The sequence below is a fragment of the Condylura cristata genome, unplaced genomic scaffold (assembly GCF_000260355.1).
Source record: "Condylura cristata isolate star-nosed mole 26May11 unplaced genomic scaffold, ConCri1.0 scaffold00002, whole genome shotgun sequence".
NCBI lineage: Eukaryota > Metazoa > Chordata > Mammalia > Eulipotyphla > Talpidae > Condylura > Condylura cristata.
Genome location: NW_004567103.1, coordinates 26223643 through 26241881, shown reverse-complemented (window position 1 = coordinate 26241881; position 18239 = coordinate 26223643).

The window sequence follows — 18239 nt, the reverse complement described above, 5'->3', positions numbered from 1 at the left end:
CTAAAATTGAGAAAAAGGGATAGTTCTGTTTTCATATTGTAAATTAATTACCATTTTTATAGTTTAATTAAGTGTTTGTATCCCATTTAAAATTAGGAAAACTTAAAATAGTCTAGATTTGGGTTTCTATATTTAAATATGTTCAAATTAATGAGACTAATAAAAACCACTTGTTCAAAAATATTTGAAACAGTAAATTCTATTTTGAGTGTAAAAAACCCAAAATCCTATCGCATTGGAGGCTTCAACAATATCATCTGATCAGCATTTTAAAAGCTCACTCTGGCTGTTATCTGGTATGGGAAACACAGTGAGAAGAGAGAAAATCAGGCAGAGTTTGGAATTGGCTGTTGCAACTGTCTAGGCTTGAGGTAGGCTGGTGGCAGTTGGGAAGAAGAGAAGAAGGTGACATCCTATCTAAATGTCTCCCCTATTGATTCGTTTGGATGGAGCAGAGGAAGCCTGGGATCATCCAGGGCACATACTGCAAGCCTCTCAGTGTGGACGCTGACTCATCTACCGACTGAAAAACATCAGTCCCAAAGCAGCTGATCTCCTCTCCCTGGACTCCTAGATGAGGCAGGACTGCAGACAGAAGCTGGGGGGAACAGGCTTTCACTTCCTTGATAACTGACGGGCTCTCCTCCACTGATTTAAGCTGGGGAGGTTAGCAAGGAGGGAAGAAGCAAAATAGGGCGTGACAGAGGAGTTGGCAGGCAAACCACACAGAGAACAAGAATGCCACACTCCTCGTCATAGGGACTGTGGCCAGCCCCCAGTGGACAGGCTCCAGCCTCCTGCAAAGATAAAGAACCCATCTTTGTTTCTCTGCTTTGGCCGACATAGGAGATATCTTAGGAGAGACAGTGAAGACTGGCGGGTCAGTAGGGAAGAGGAGAATCACAGTAATAGCAACAATTCCCACTCATTCTCCTTGCATGGATTTTCCAGAACCCTTGACATGTATCCCATGCAATAACCTACAGCAAAATTAATGTCGATCCTTCCACTTGTAGCCCCATTTCCCAGAGTTTAAGCAAACCAGCAATGGGTTGGAGCTCTCTCTGAAGTAAAAATTCTTATGTATTCAGAGACCAGGTCTTCCTGGCCTGAATGGTCTAGAATATATCAGTTTGTACTTAGAGCAAAAGAGAACCTACTTCAATTGCAAACTGAAATCTGAGAATGTACTTTGCTTTGAGCTCTGGGGAGCCTACTATTATGTTCCTTGGGTAATCTAAACACGACCTTTCCAAATGTTTTCATCTAGAGAAAATGGTTTCAATCTCCTTCACCAGAGGAACATAGTCCTTTTATTATTTTCTTTATTGTTTCTGAGATGTGTGAGGATTCCTATGTGCTCAAAGTTGTACTTTAGAAATCAAGTCAGACATTCTAGTTGGTGTTATAAACGACATCCAAATGAAGATTCTTATTCTTTGATTCCAGACCTTACTAGAATCTGTGGAAATAGCTTTAAATTCCCTCCCCAATTCTCTACCAGACTTGATCTACTTGAGCCAACTTCCACTAGGTATCAGCACCAAGGGGTGGGTATAGGATGGCTACAGGCCAAATCAAGAAGAATCTTTGCTCCAACTCCAAAGCATTGACTAATTCAGAATTAAGTCCACTGGATTCTGGTCTAGCTACAGATGTTATTTGGAAAATAGCCAAACAACTGTCTCAAATATGTCTCTTTCTGTCTCTGACTCCATCTCTGGCTTTATCATCCCTATATTTACGTGCCATTATTTACTTTTTTTTTTAAGATTAATTTATTTATGCATACAAGAACTAGGGTACAGGCCAGAGGTGAGTGTGTATGTGTTGGGAGTGGGGGGGAAGTGAGAAAGACAAAGACAGAGATGGAAGCAGAACAGGCAGATCAACTGAAACGTATTGCTGAAATATACAGCAGTGGGCAGGTCAGGAGAAGTCTGCTGCGCTATGTGGGTCACCTCCCAGGCAGAGAACCGAACTTATGCGGCAGTGGCTATGGACAACTTCACAGTGCTGTGATTTAATCCATTGAGCCACTGGGGCAGGCCCTCTATGTGTCATTACTAAGGTAATATGGCAACCAGTGTTCTTCTTTTCATTACTGTGCAGAATGTGTGGGCAAAGTGGAATTTAAAATAACAACCTGAAGCTGCTCTGTTTCTAAGGGACTGAGCAATGTCTATAGGTTTGAAAGACAAGTGTCCCTTCTCCCATATCATTCCCACGCCCCACCCACCCCATCCTTCTGGTATCAAAGAATGGGAAAAGATTATTAAGCTGCTCTGCACAGAAAAATGAGGGGAAGAACAACGGGAAAGAGGAGAAGAGCTGAGAAATGTCACCAGCAAAACACACCAATGGCAGGAGCAGTTTTGGTGACTGAAGGACTTTTAAGGACAGGAATGCTTAATATTGACATTTAAAGTTATTTGTTTCCTAGTGTTGTGGTGTAAACATTGTTGCTTCCCTGGCTGCCACTTCATCCCAATCAATTGTCCTAACACTTCAAGAAAGTCTGCTCTAGCCTCAAATGCCTCGCTGGGGGCTGTTGAGAGAAAGGAGAAAGAACAAGCCGAGTTTCTCATCTGGGTCATATTGGAGCAGAAAGCCAAGAACAGCTGCATGAGAAGATATGTGAATGAGGCTGAGAATTTATAGGAGCAGCAAATTAAAACCAGAAGTGCTCTTGAGAACATAAGACACCAGGAATTCACAAACATCCTGGGGAGGGCACTGAACTCTTGCAGGAAAGGGAGTTTCCACCCTCTATATGTAAATCTGAAAGAATGAGTAGTTCAGCTGATATTCAAGTTACTTAATATTAAAAAGACTATGAAGAGGCTCATGTGTCTGTCACTGTTCTAGCTGCTTGGGTTGCGCCAACATCAACATTTTCTCTGTGATGTTTCTATTCAGCAACTTCAGCAACTACTAGTTTGAAATTGTTACATCTTTTTCTTGGTTGAAGAAAGTTGAAGAAGGAAGAGTGTTCAATGGCATCATAAATTCCATTTTGACCATTTGCAAATACCTATGAGCCATTCAGTGGAGAAGTCTGGTAGTGGAGTCTGGGTTTCAGAAGATAAGCCTGAGGAATATTTATGAATTGAGGACTGATCAGCATATACACGTTATCTAAGATATCCAAACCCTTAAGATTAGGCTTGACATAGCTGGCCTTTGATGATAAGGTGTAGAAAAGAAGAGAATAAAATTCTGGGCTAAGCAGTAAGCAACTCCAGGACTTAGGGTTTGGCTAGGAGGGGGTGTGCTAGCAAAGACGCCAGGGAGAGTGATTATTGAGGAGGAAAGGGAGCCAAGAGACAGGGAGGAGTTACGGGAGGCAAGAGAGGAAAAGGATCAAAGGACAATGACCAGCTTCACTGAAAGTTGATAGAAAGGCAAACAATATGAAGACTGAATGGATTCGTCAGTGTGGAGACCATTGGAGGCCTTAGTAACAACAGTTTCAAGAGACGAGACTGGAAGCCAGATTATGTTGTGGAGTGAATAGGAGTGAGGAGGGAGAGAGAAAGCACAGATAGCTAAGAGGTTCTGACAAATGGGTTAGAGGTTAGAGGGTGATGTCAGGTGAGAAGAGGGTCTGTGTTTCCTTTTATTTATTAGATGGGACATGATCCAATATGTCTGTATGATGTTGGGAATGATCCGGTCCAGAGAGATGCACAATAATGAAGAGGACAGTGGCGATAGCTAAAGGGGACATTAAAGGGACTGGGACAGAAGCACAAGCAAGGTTGACTTTGGAGGGCTCCAAACACTGTGGCAAGAGGAGGAAAAAGGCAAGGCAGATGCAGAACTCACCATGTTGGTCTTGTTTAGGTAATAACTCAGGATCAGAGCAAGTTCTTTTACTTCTGCCACTCTAAGACCTCCAATTTTAATGGAACACATTGTGACAAAGATTTTGTGGTCACTGCTATGTCATCAGCCAAGAAGCAGATGAAAAGGGAATAATGAGGGGCTGAACTACAAACAGATGTAAAGACTAAGAAAAGAATGTTTTAGAATCCAAGTCTCACCAGTTAGCCTTGAATTCAGCTCTGATCCAAGAGAATATGTAGTCACTGTGGAGTGTTCTAGAGAGTCCTCAAAATCATGGGACATTCAGCCAGTGGGATGGCATGTTTTTACAGCTGTGGACTTACTGACACCTCAGACTGGCCATGCTCAGGTCATCTGGGTTGAGGTACCGCTTATTAGCCAACAAGCATTTTTTTTGTGTGTGGGGGAAATTAAAGACTTCCTTCATAAATCTCTTTGGGGCAGGGAAAAGTTGATGAAGGTCAGGCAGCTGTGGAGAATGGATATTCTGTGAGTGGTGAGAAAAGAATTGGATAAGGATAGGGCTAGAACAGAGAGTGGAGAATAGCCCCAGAGAGGGATTTATTGCTGGGAGCAGTGGGCGTGGGTAGAGATTATTAGACACAGCAGGGTTCTGCTGGGCAGTTCCTACATGTGCTGCAGCATTTCTAGGAAGGGAGAAGAGAAAAATGGAAGGAAATGATATCCTGTGTACCTGAATGCGCCAGAGCAGATCTAGGATTTTATGCACAATTTCTTACCGAAGCCTCCTGTACCCCTATGAGGTATTTTGCTCTCTCCTTCATTTTATAGGCAGGCAAACTGAGTCTCAGAAATTACTGTGTTTAAACAATTACTAGAAAAGAGTGCTCTGGAATCATTACCTGGTTCTACCTGGCTCCCAATTCTAAACTTTGGCTGAACAGACACTGCCAAGCAGGGTGCTCAGAAAGTTGTTCAGGTGAAAAAGTTACCTGGAGGGGCAAGTTCGTGAGAGGATCAGCCTGAGTGGTGGTTCTGCTCCATGGGGTCTGCTGTCATCCTTTCTTCCCTAGATCACTGCAGACAGTGTTTGAAAGTCTTGCCTCAGTGAGCTCCCAGGTAGCCCTAGAGTTTGAGGACTTGATTAGGAAAGAAGAGGCAGAACCTCCTAAGGGAGATTCAGCTGTGGGAGAACAGACCCTTGGTCCTTCATTTTTTCCCAATTTCTTCATTTCAAAATGCTCTCCCTCCCCAACTTTGCCACAGTGGGTTGATAAGATTCAGAAATGCCCCTCCCCCATGGACTGGGTTAATGCCCCCAGGAGGCATTCAGCCAAACCAGACTGTGGGGTTACCCATGCACAGCACATCCTCAGTGTTTACATGTTGAATAGTTTATGATTTGCTCTACATCTGATCAGGCAGAGTCAACTACCAAAACTGCTGATGCGTGGAAACTTCACAGCCTTTGCAGGCATAATAATGGTTATAGCTACAGTTCATTCAAAGAGAGAAATAGCCTTTGATGAGCTGTGCAAGGACAAATTAAGACGTGACTCTCGCCCAGTATCTGGAGAGTGGCCTGCTGCTGCAGACTTTACTTGAAAAGAAATGGGCTGGGTTGCTGGAAGCCTTTAGCCTTAGCCTCCCTCTCTGCAGAGGGCCAAGCCAGAAAGGTGGGCAACCATCCCAGGAGCCCTCAGGGCATCAGGGGTGAAAGAGGCTGTTGCTAAGGCAACTGTGTTATCTCTTCTCTTCCACCCTATGGCAGAATTTGCTAATGGTCCCCAGGTTTCCATTTTGGTAGTAGAATCCCTACTATTTAAGAGGAACACATCTGATTGACTTGAATAAATTCTGTATTTGCCAGCTTACTGCAGTTGCTTGTGGACATATGTCTAAATTCTGGACAATGAGATAAAAATTGAATTGTCATGTACAAATTCTATGAGAGATTCTTACAGGGAGAGGTATAGACTTCACTCTTCTGTCCTGCTGACTGGAGTGTGGATGTGACGACCAAAGCTAAAGTAACACCGAGAACCATGAGATGGAAACATTTAGAATTTCAGAAGGAGGCTGGGCTCCTAAACGTTGGAGTTCCCAGATGGCTGCCTGGGTCGCCACTATATAAGCTGCTGATAGGGTTTGATGCTCATAGTCAAACCTAGTCTATCTTGCATACAACCCCAAATCTTAGGACAACTTCAAATTCCCCCAGTGGGCCCTGGAGAACCACATTTCTCATTAAAACAGAGAAAAAAACAACCACCACTGAACTGTTAGGAGTGGCAATTTGGGGGTTTTTTTAATAACTTTCCACCATCTGCAGCTGGCATGGTAGACCCCACTTAGTTTCATTTCTTTAGCTCATTATTGTTTAAGTTTTTTTATTTGCAGTTCTTCAAATGTTAATGCCCAGAAAACACCTGGTCTTGCTGACATTTGCAAACCACCTTGCAGCTTTCAAGACACCTTTAAAAGCATCACCTTGTTTACCACTGACTCCTACCTGCCAGATGAGAAAACCAAGGCTTAGTGAAGTTAAACGATTCCAGAAAATATAGGGAAGGGTCTAGACAGGAAGCCAGGCACTTTAACTTCTAGTTTGGTACCTTTCATTCAAACACCCAGAGTCCCAATTTAATTCAGAAACAGAAATAGCATAAGAAAATGCCAGTATTTCCTTTCTGAAAGAGCCTGTGGATTGGTTTTGGTCAAAGGCTGGCATGTGTATTTATGAGATTCCTTTAGTTCTCTTTGGTTAATGATATTTAATCACACATACGTCTCAGTAAGCCGGGATAATGGGGAGAAATGCATAGGGGTCAGCAACAACATGTAATTTGATAAAATCCCAAAGCTTTCAGTAGCGCAAATGATCCATTACATAAGGTTTCATAAGCCAAAGGTAAAATTAGAGTTACAGAAACGACCTAAAAATGTCAGGTAGGTGTGGTGGACCATGAAGTTTTCTTTTTCTTGGAAGGGTTCAGGATCCAATATTGAAACTTTTGTGAGAAAGCTGGGTATACACAAGCAGCCAGTAATGAAGATGGTCAGTGTTGCCTTTCATAAGCTGGTATCTCTGATGTCTCCCCAGAGCCAGATGGTGAAGTATTCCATCATACTAACCCGGGAGCACTACCAAGCCATTCATAGAATCTTTGTATTAGTTCGTCTTTGCACATAATAAACTACCACCCCAAAACTTGATGGATTTGAGCCACCACCACTAACTAGCTCTGGATTCTATAAGTTGGCCCTTTGAACTAAACTCACATGGGTGTTTCTGCTGGTCATACCCAGTCTTACTTAGTATGTGTCTGTGGTCAACGTATGGGTGAGCTACATGGTGCAAATTTGCTTACATGGTTTCTGAGCAACAATTTCAACCCCCAATGTGCAAAGCCGTTTCACACTTCTATCACGTTAGCTAACGTCCCATCTGTAAAAGTGGGTCCCAGGACCAAGTGTCAATGGCAGGACATGGAAGTTCAAAGAAAGGGTGACTATCTTTTGAAAATCTACTGTTATTGTCACTGGCTCCTCCAAAATCTCGTCATTATGGCATCGAAATTGAAGTCAAGGATTTTGTCATCTAAGTCAGGTTTAATTACAGATTAGCTGCTCCAGCTGTTTTCCCCACCAGTGTCTCTTCTCTTGATTTGGAGACCTATGAGTGAAAATGACAAGCCTCCTCTCCCACTCATCCACAATTATGTCAATAGAGACAAGGAAAGGATAATTCACACTTTTTTTGAAGAGGAAAAAAGTGCAAACAATAACTGATTCATAGCAACTCTGAACTCTGAAGTCTAACTGGGCACATTTTGCCAGGTGCTCTGTTCCTGAGCAGCAAATGTACTTAATTAGGTCTGGCTTTGCTACTGGGAGTAGATCTTCCCAACCTGTATTCTCTGCTGCTCCCTGGAAGTATTCACTGATCATCCATTGTCTTGTGCTAGTTCCTCTGAGGAAACATAAGATACATTAGAAAAGGTTTTTGCCCTCAAAAGGCTTGACACTAGGATTACATATAAGTCACAGGTGATTCATATTAAATGTTTAATGGATGGACACAGTGTATTCTAGAAGGCTAGACGCGTATGTCAGATGATACCTTGGGTGGATGAAGCAACCTAAAATGGGAGAGTGCTTTCCAGTCTGAATTTTTTATTGGAACCTGGGAGGCCTGGCCTGTATAGTTTGTTTCCTAACGTTATCTTTCAACAATATAGTTATTAGTTCATTACAGCAAATAACAGATTTTTATCACATTCTTATTTCTCTTGACTAAAATTATTTGGAAGATCTGAAAACTCTCCCTTCCTGTCTGCTCCCAGATTCTAGTCTTCCATGTTTGAAATTTTTACTCATTAAAATTATGAAGAGGCCCTCCCTGGTGGTGCAGCAGGTTGAAATGCATCACAGCGAAGCTGGTGGTGGCCGGTGCTAGCTAGATTCCCACCGGGGAGGTGATCCACATGGTACAGCAGACCTCTTGCCTCGCCCGCTGCTCCCCTCAGCAGTGTGCTTCGTCAATCTGCCTGTGCTGCTCCCCACTCTGTCTCTGGTGAATCCTCTCATCACCCCTGCCCCTCTGGCCTGTACCCAGTTCTGTATGCATAAAGATCTTTAAAAAATAAATAATAAAATAAAATTATGAAGATACTGCAAAAAGCTGATTCATCAATCCTATATTATAGAATTTATAGAATGTATATATCTTCTATATCTTATCTATAGGACCTTCTCCTAAGGCTTATTTGGAATTATAGAGGAGGAATCTTGAGGATTGTCTTGCGATCACTGCTCATCAAGTGCCAACAAATCTGAACATTTGCAATGTGCAGGCTGGTCTTGCAAAGTGAACAATAAATGCATAATCTGCATGACTTTTTAATGTCCAAAAAGACATCACTGTAGGTAAAAAAAAAACCTGTTTACAGTTATGTAAGCTTAAATAGTACTTTATTTTCATATAAACACAGGCTATTTAGGTACAATTAAAATATTTACTGAATTTCCCATGAGTTAGACTATCGTGCAAGTGAAGAGAAGATTATACTTTATTTTCTGGGAACTTACCATGAATTAGCCACTTCAGAAAACTACCAAGAATAGGCATGGCACCTTTACCAGTTGGCATATGAACTGTTGCAGTCATGGTCATTCCACATGTAAGCGCAAACAGCTGACTTTTCACTTTTTTCTAATGTAGTCATGCCTGAGCATCTACATAGAGATCGTTTGTGAATCAGTTATGACATCAGATTTTCAAAAAATTATGTGAGGTGATACTATCTGTGATTTAAATCTCAAGATAGGAAAGGTATGCTAAAATAGTTTCAAAAGGAGGTGCTGGGCTTGAAAGGTTTAGAAGCAGTGACCTAATACAAACTGTATCAGCACAGACCACTTCTCAGAGGTCTGGTCAGAAAAGTCTAGAGAGGTGACCCATTCCATGAAGTCATACCAGGGTCTAGGGTAAGCAGAAAGCTAGACTTCATATTGGAAAATAGCTATCTGATTAGCTTAGAAATGAGACGTAACTCTGAGAGACTTTCTGAGAACATTTGGAAAAAAAGGTTGTTTTTTTTTTTTTAGGTTTAGAAAGATTTTCTTTGATCAGTTTTTTATTTTAATTTGTTGCATAATTTTACTTGTTGCAGTCAATGACCTTGGGTTCCAGATGTAGAGAAGCAACTGTCCTGGACTGAGATTCTTCCCCTTGCTGACCCCACCAGACTAAGGCTTGGCTGAGAGGTCTGGGGAACCTCCTGCCTCAGGCCAAAGAGGAGCTGCTGCTTCCAGGCAATTGCCTCCCATGGTGTCCAGAGGAAGGATGGCCAGTCGCTAGCCTCGGATAAGACTATTCCTGCTCTGAGACACAACTGCTCACATCTTGTTTCCAGGATTTGACCCACATACAGCATCTACTGATGCTAAACTCCACCAAGTTACACTTTTCTTCTGGAACTTTTGATAGCCCCCACTCCAAAAAGCCAGACCTGCATAAATCCTCAGAAATGGCTGATGGTCTGCGATGGCCCCCATTTTGTTGAGTAGAAATTTGGTTAGTATTTACTACCAGTCGTTTGTTTGTCTCAGTTTGTGTAAGTGAAACTTAAGCCATTCGGATTCCCAAACACCTTTCTAAACTGACCAGATTCAACTGTGATAGATGGCAAATTTTGCCCACCTTAGAAAAAAGCTGGCCAATCCGCTCACCCAACCTCTTTTCATCAGTCTGCGGGCTGTCTCATCAGGACCATTTCACTCTGCTTGATTTCCAGTTTTGCCTAGGACCAGAAAGGCTGTTAATCTTTTGCAGATAGTAAATCAACTATTTTAGTTTTTTGACACCTTCCTTTTCCATCTCTGCAGCACTGATAGAGGCCATAAACTAACCGACTGGCATTTTAAAAGAGCCCTTCTTTCTCCTACCCTAAATTATGTCTTTTGGGACATGAATGTATCTTACTGGGCTATAGCAATTTTCTTTTTCAAAGCTTGGCCTGTCACACTTGGTAGGTATACGATAATCTGTTGTTAGCTTTGCAGTCTCTATCCCTTGTCTAGGTGAGCTAAACCATGGTGTTAAAGTTATGGAAACATCTGGGTTGAAAAATGTGCCATTCTTTGGTGATGAAGAGATAATACTCCCAGTCACTGTTGGAAGTATCCCAACAAAGCACTGAAGACATGCTTAGCAGGCCTGGTTCTGTACAAAATGATAGGGTGCTTCTTGGGGGCACCTTTCAGTTTACAGCCACTTTTCCTTGTCTCTAGGGAAACGGCCCCATCGACACGGGAGGGGCCCTGGGAAGCAATGTCATGTGAAGTGGCCCTTTACTCTGGCTACTACCCATTGGCCAGCAGAGGACAACTTACCCAAGCTGAATTGGATCCTCTCTGGAATTTCCAGTTTTGGATTTTGAGTGGAGACACACAGAGACAGGACAACTGACTCATGTCCATGATGGTGCTCTAGAGAGAGGGGTTCACATAACTTAGGCTGTTTCTTTCTCCTCGGCTTTGGGAGCTGCTGCCTCAGTATCCTTTCAATAATTACCTTCTTTATTTAACTTAGGGAGACACTGTTTCTATCACTTGCAACCCAAAGAATGTTAACTAACATACAGACCATGGCAGGGAATACCAAAGTAGAAAAATGTCGGCCACACTTAATGACAAAGGAATGAAGGCAGACAGCCCGAACAGAGCAAGCCATGTTTTCATCGTGGGCACACTGGTGACCTTGGATTCCAATTAAAAAGTAGAAAGCAGGGCACTCCCTGGTGGCACAACGTATTGAAGCACAGCACAATGAAGCTAGCACAACTGATTCAGTACAAGTTTGATCCCCGTCCAGGATCGTGACCCACATGGTGCAGCAGGCCTCTCCTGTCCCACCCGCTGCTCCCCTCAGCAGTGTTCTTCATCAGTCTGTCTGTTCTGCTCCCCACTCTGTCTCTGGTGAATCCTCTTAGCCCCCTCCCCACCCCACACCTCTGACCTGTACCCCAGCTCTGTATGCACAGATAAATAAATCCTTAAAAAAAAAAACCAAACAAACATGATTGGACTGATGTGAGTGTGCTTTTGGGAAAAATAACAAAACTTATTGGGAAGCAGAAGTAGCCTGAAAAATGTAAGATATTTGGCTATTGGGTGATGAAGTGTAATACAGGACAGAGACCAAAAGGACACAGAGAGAAGGGCACGAATAGGGGACTTGACAAACCACTAAAATTAAAAGAAAACAAAGCCTACATCTCATTTTGCTTCACTCTAGAGTAGCCCTGCTTTCTCCTGGTAACCCCACACTCAACTTTTCCTCAGGAAGAAAGTAAGAGCAGCGTATTAATGAGAGGTCAATTTTACATCCTTTTGATCAGTGAGCACAATCTAATATTCTCTTGATCACACTGGGTCACTTTCCTGTGCTATTTGTTTGCTTTAAATGCAGCAGAAAAAGCTTCTTTGTCTCCAGCTCCAGAGGCTACTGATTCCAGGAGAGAAAAGACAGGGAGACAGAAGGGGATGCTTAGCTATGTGTTGCTTGGAGAGTGCCCTCTGCGGTGGAAGGCAGCTCAGTTTCCCAAATCTAACAATGTGGAATCTTCTGAGAACACAACTACCCTAGCCTGATCCCTTGAAAGAGTTAATGTTTCTCCCAGGTACTGACTCAAGATAACAGTGTACCGACATGTAAATGCATTGGTAATATTTATGACTTTCCGGATGATCCATTTGGCTTTGTAAGTTTAATGCTTTCAGTTCGATAGGTGATAACTCTGATTGGATTTATGCACCCAATAATCAACTAGGATATGGTTCTGATTCAATAAGATACATTATATGACTGCATCCATTTCAGTAAGTAATGTCTCTGGATTCCTGTACATTTCTAGGGAATTCATCACTTTTTTTCCAAGGGGGTTATATCAGATTTTTAGGATAGTATATTTATCTCAGAACAAAGACAAACTATTGCCAGTAGTATACGCTGGCTAAGTTAATCTAGTTTGTAGTAATGTAGTCATTTTGAGGGCTAATTCATGTTTACTGTTGGTAAAATCTGCTGTGAAATGAAGATCATTGATCAAGTGAAGGCTGAACCAATGAGAGCAAGTGCACTATTCAATATTCACTACCACTCTGACTAGTAATAATTTATGTAACTTGGAGAAACCAAGCAAGCAGTAACCATATAAGGTAAGGGGGGGGGGCGGTTTGCTTTGCAGCCATTGGTGGGGGAAAAAATGCCTTAAACCCCTGTAGCTCAGTGGTAGGCAACATAGTGAAACTTAGATTGGAACTCACAGTCTCTTGTTTACCTGCAGACACATCAAGTTCAGAACCGCCTCTTCTCCAGATAGAAATGTCACTACTGAATCCACACAAAAGTGCTGATCATGTTTTCCAAGAAATACGCAGGCAGAGTCCTCAAGTTTTTGGACATTTATGTATCTTTTTCTCCTTGGATATGTTAAAATTTGCACAATAGTGAGTTTATGCATGAGGATCCACTTAGAATTTGTTTTCTTTTCTAAAGAAGAACCAAGGGATTCATCAATTTATCAAGCACTTCTCAAATGCCAAGCACTTTTTAAGGGCTATGGATTTGTTAACTCATTTAATTCTCACCGAGGTCCCACTAGGTGACAGAGTCTATTAGCAAGAGTATCATACAGCTAAGATTAACTTCCTTGTCTAGGTTTTCAAGTAGTGACAGAGTTGGGACTTGAACCCTGCATTCTGGAACTGGGACATATATTCCTACATGCAGCATTGAACTTGACAGCATATTTTGTCCTCAGAACAACTGTATTTTTTTTTTTTTTTACCAAATGTCTTTACGTCCCCTCTCAGAAACATGCCCTGATCCCAAGTGAACAGCTTGATGAAATTTGACAAGTGTATGCACCTGTAAACCAATATCCCAAAGTTTAATATCAAAGTTATTAAACATTTGTCATCACCTTAGAAAACTTCTATTTAGAAAGTCCTCTTCAAATGCCACAACCACTCCACTCAGACAGCAACTGCTTTGATTTCTGTCTCCATCTACTCAGATGGTCTGTCACTGAACACACCATGGAATTTAGGGTCTAATTTCTTTCACACAAGGACTTTCAGAGATTCATTCATGTTATGACACAATTAGTAGCTTCTTCCTCTTCACTGCTGAGTAGTCTATTGTGCTAAGCAGCTTACCACGACTGGTTCATGCATCTGTTTATTGAAGAACAGTGTAATGGTTTCAAAAATTTTGTTATGAAAAATGAAGCTGTAATGAATATTCTTGTTTAACTTTTTTTCTGGACATATATTTGCATTTCTTTGGGGTTTATATCTAAAAGTGGAATTGCTGGAACAGAAAGACTGATACATAATGAACCAACCTTATTTTAAAAAATTGCCAAATAGTTTTCCTAAGTGATTGTGTCATTTAACAATTCATCAGCATGTATGAAAAGTTAAGTTGTTCCATATAATCTCTATACTTGATATTACCACCATTTAAAGAAAAAATACTTTTTTTTTTTTGGTGTACCAGATTAAAGAGCAGCACTATGAAACTATCCACAGCCACTGCAGCACCAGTTCAATCCCCTGCCAGGGATGAACATGGCCCCGCAGACCTCCCCTGACCTGTCCGCTGCTCCCCTCAGCAGTGTACTTTGTCCATTTGCCTGTTTTGCACCCCACTCTGTCTCTGGTGAATCCTCTCACCCACCACACCTCTGAACTGTACCTCAGTTCTGTGTGTACAAATCAATAAATCTTAATCATATACATATATATATATCTTAATCATATACATACATATATATTTATAACTCTAAACCCAAAGTGTGGAAACTGCATTTCTGATGTCAGATTTGCAGTTTGTTCCTCTCTGAAATTCTGGCAGGAAAATATAAGTTCTTGTCTTCTTTAGAAGTCTTGAAAATTAGCATAGTGGTTACACCTTTTCTTATACACAGTGACAAGAAGAAATCCACTTAAATTTGGGCCCAGGCTTAGAAGCATCTTAAGGTGTCCAGTTTTAGTTAAGTCATAGTCAAGAAGTTGTCAGTAAAATTCTTTCTCTTTTGCTCTCTTTCTCTCCCCACCCCTCTACCTCATAGCCCCTGTCTCAGCTGCACCTGCTTTCCATGTTTGCCTTTGGAAGCTACCTCACTCTGTGTGTCCTTCCAGCTCTGATTACACCTGGGAGCCCATTCTGCACATCTGAAACCAGGAGAACATGAGGGCTGCAGCTTGGTGAGACTTCAGCCTTGGTCTGATGAGCTCAAACTGTCCCTTCCTGTCAAGGCCAGAATTCTGTCTAAAACTGGAAACGGGCAGCAAGGAAGTGTGTCATCTGTCACCTCTAATACATGGTCTTGACCAGCTGGTATTTATCTAATTTCTCCATTGCCATTTCCAAATAATAACAACTGTCTTATCTTTAAACTCTTAATTTGAAACAAATTCACCAAATAGTAGACAGCCCACCTACTCCTGCATGTTAAGAGAACATTAGTGTACATGTATATTGGTTATAATTATTATATTTTATACATATTATGGAAAAATATAAGTAGCTCATATCCTCAATAATAATGCCTTAGTCTGTGCTCTCTATACCTCGCAAGAGTTTCATGAAGGCAAAAATATAATTAACTATATTTTTGTTGCCACTTCTAATGTGTGAGACTTTCACAAAAAACCTGAATTTAATGGTGTATTTTCCCTCAAAACGGATAATTTAATTCTCTATGAAACCAGTTGAGAAATGCTGTTTCAAACTTAATATATATGTTCTTTGGCTAGTATATGACATTAAACTCATTAGCTTAAAGATTATGGTTAAACTCCTCCTTTTAAAAAGAAAATCCTCGAAATTTCAAAGTTAGAAAGTCACTATAGAGTGATACCTCAATCCCTAACAGAAAGACCTTAGTAATTTTCTTTTAGTGCTAAAGGATTACCATAAAATTTTCATAAAATCCTTCTTAATTTCCTTCCCTTTCTCTCATGAACACATACAATCACAGATTTAGGACTTTTAAGTTGGCACCTAACTACACGCACACACACACACACACACACAGAATTTAAGAATTCTCAATTATCTGGCTGTAAATTACCCATTTGTAATTATCTGTGGCAAATGGTTAATCCCAGGCTCATGCACCACTGCCAGCCAGACATGGTACCTGGGCCATCCTCCCTTTATAAATTAATGTGTGGTCAAGGATAGCAAATGACTCTGGATATTAACCTAGGGAATATTCAGTTAGAATAACCTAACTGCAAGAAAAGAAAGTAAGTGACTGTGTTCCCCCGCTACAGAGCAGTGAGCTTTTGCAGGAGCCACCACTGGGATTATCACCACCTTCACTCCTCTCCACTGGTGCAGGTAATCGGGGATGTGCATCTCACCAAAGCGCCTAGAACTAGGCAGATTCATTCTCCACAGCTGCTTCTATGCATATCCTGAGTACTATCAAGTCAGGACTTGTATTTCCTTAAAGCCGCAGGGATCAAAAATTGTCTTAAATTTACAAAACTGATTTACTAGCCCAATAAAGAAAGTTTCTCCCACAGCCAAGAACATTCTCCTAGTTAGTGGGACTCTTCCAAAGCCCCTGTGTCTTAATTCTCTGCGCAGCATAGGGTGGGAAACGGTGCAAAAAAATGGAGGGAAAAAGCAGATGTGCTCGAGCAGCTTCTATAATTGCTGATACTCTGACTTCTCTTGGATTCTTGGTGAAAGAATTCACTTTGATCAAGTTCTTCAAAGCTTCCAATTACCTACAGGATAAGGATGGCTACCGATTTACACTGATCATAATTTAGTGGCTCTTAAGTATTTAAATATAACACTATAGAATCAATGAGAATAATTAATATTAATATTGCATATTTTATAGCACCTCAGTTTTCAGAGTGATTCCATATACACCATTGAATTCAATTTCCAAAACAGTCCTTTGTGATAGTGAACCTATCATAAAACCTAAGAATCACTGGGATTTTCTATAGTAAACATGTATTCTGGTCTTTTTTGCCAATACTTAATTCTTCTCCAGTTGGTCTTACACACCTGATGCCTGATTCATCTTCCTTCCACCTTTTCTTTTTTAATAAATAGTATAATAGTTTATTTTTGCATCATTTTGTGCACTTTTCCATCTCAGTTGTAATCCCCGTGGGCTTCCCATCTTCCTCCTCTTCTCCTTTGCTTCTTTCCTGGAAGATTCACTTGCCTGACATTCAATCTACTCCATATTCCTACCTCCAGATCCTACTTTTTGCCAAGGTCACCGCACTATCACCCAGTTCTGACCACTGAAGAGGTCATTTCTTTTTACCAAAATTCCTTCCTCCCTTTTAACCACCTGAATAAGTTCAAATCCTGGTATTCCTCATAGTTTTGAATGAAAACTATGAGGATCGGGTTAGTTTTGTAGCTCTTACCATTATAAAATAATTAATAAAATCTTTTCCTTCCATTTAATCCTTTTCAATTTGAACTTCAATTTGCTCAATGATAGAATTGCTATCCCCGCTTTTCTTTGTTAGGTTTGGTCTAAAATTTTCTGGGTCTTTACTTTTAAAAATATAAAGAATTTTATTTTACGGTATTTTCTTTTGCCTTCACTTTCATGCTTGCTCTTGCTCTCCCTTTGTTTGGACAAAGCTTACAGCATAGCACTCTTATTGATGGATTTAGTCTGTTCACATTTATTGACATAATTGTGTATTTCATTAAATCATTTTGTGCTCATCAAAACAATCTGTGGGTACAGCAAGCACTGTGTGTTTGTTAAACAGTACAGCCTAATCCTACCTTCTGGTGTTGGGTTTTCTATTTGTAAGACTTACTCATTTTTGTTTTGTTTGGCTTTGTGTGGTTTAGATCCTTGTTTTTTGTTTTTGCAGATAAGTTTCCTTGCCTTGGTATCTGGAAGTTTATAAGTTCTATTTAGTTTACCAGTATTCTTAGGTTTTTTAGCAATTACATCTAAACAATTTTTCTCATACAACTGATATTAAATCTCACTTCTGGCATATATTAAAAAGACTCTCAACAACAAGTTCTGGAGAGGATGCAGAGAATAAGGAGATATAATGTAGTATTGGTGGAAATGTAAACTGATACAGTAGTTTTGGAAAGTGATTCATATTTACCTTAAAAAACTAAAAATGGAACTATTATATAACCCAACAATCCCACTTTTGAGCATCTACCAAAAACACATGAACCCAGTAACTCAAAAAATTATGTTCTACAGTGTTTGTGATAGCACTATTTACAATAGTTAGGACATGGAAACAACCTAAATGCACACTGATAGAGGAGGGAATCAAACAGATTTGTTATAGCTACATAATGAAATATTACTCAGCCATAAAGAAATGTTGTCATTTAAAACAAAATGAAAGGGGTTCTGGGTAATTATGTGTAGTAAACGAAGACAAAAATGAAGGGAAAAATATTGGATATTCACCTATCAGATGAGTCAACAAAGCAAAATATTTATAAAAACATAACAAATGAAGTGAAGTGTTTTGAAGTTAAGAGGGGAGGCAACAAGATTTAAGGAATCCAAGGGATGGTGGTGGTGGTGGGGAGAAACAAATGCAAAATCTTGTTAAAAATAGTCTCATTTAGCCCTCCCTGGTGGCAGTGGGTTAAAACACAGCACTAAGAAGCTAAAGCCACTTCAGCATGAGTTCGATCCCAGCCCGGAGGTGATCCACATGGCACCGCAGACCTGCCCGCTGCTCCCCTCAGCAGTGTACTTCGACGATCTGCCTGTTCTGCTCCCCACTCTGTCTGTGGTGAATCCTCTCACTGCCCCTGCACCTCTGGCCTGCACCCTAGTTCTGTATGCATAGATAAATGAATCTTAAAAAAAAAA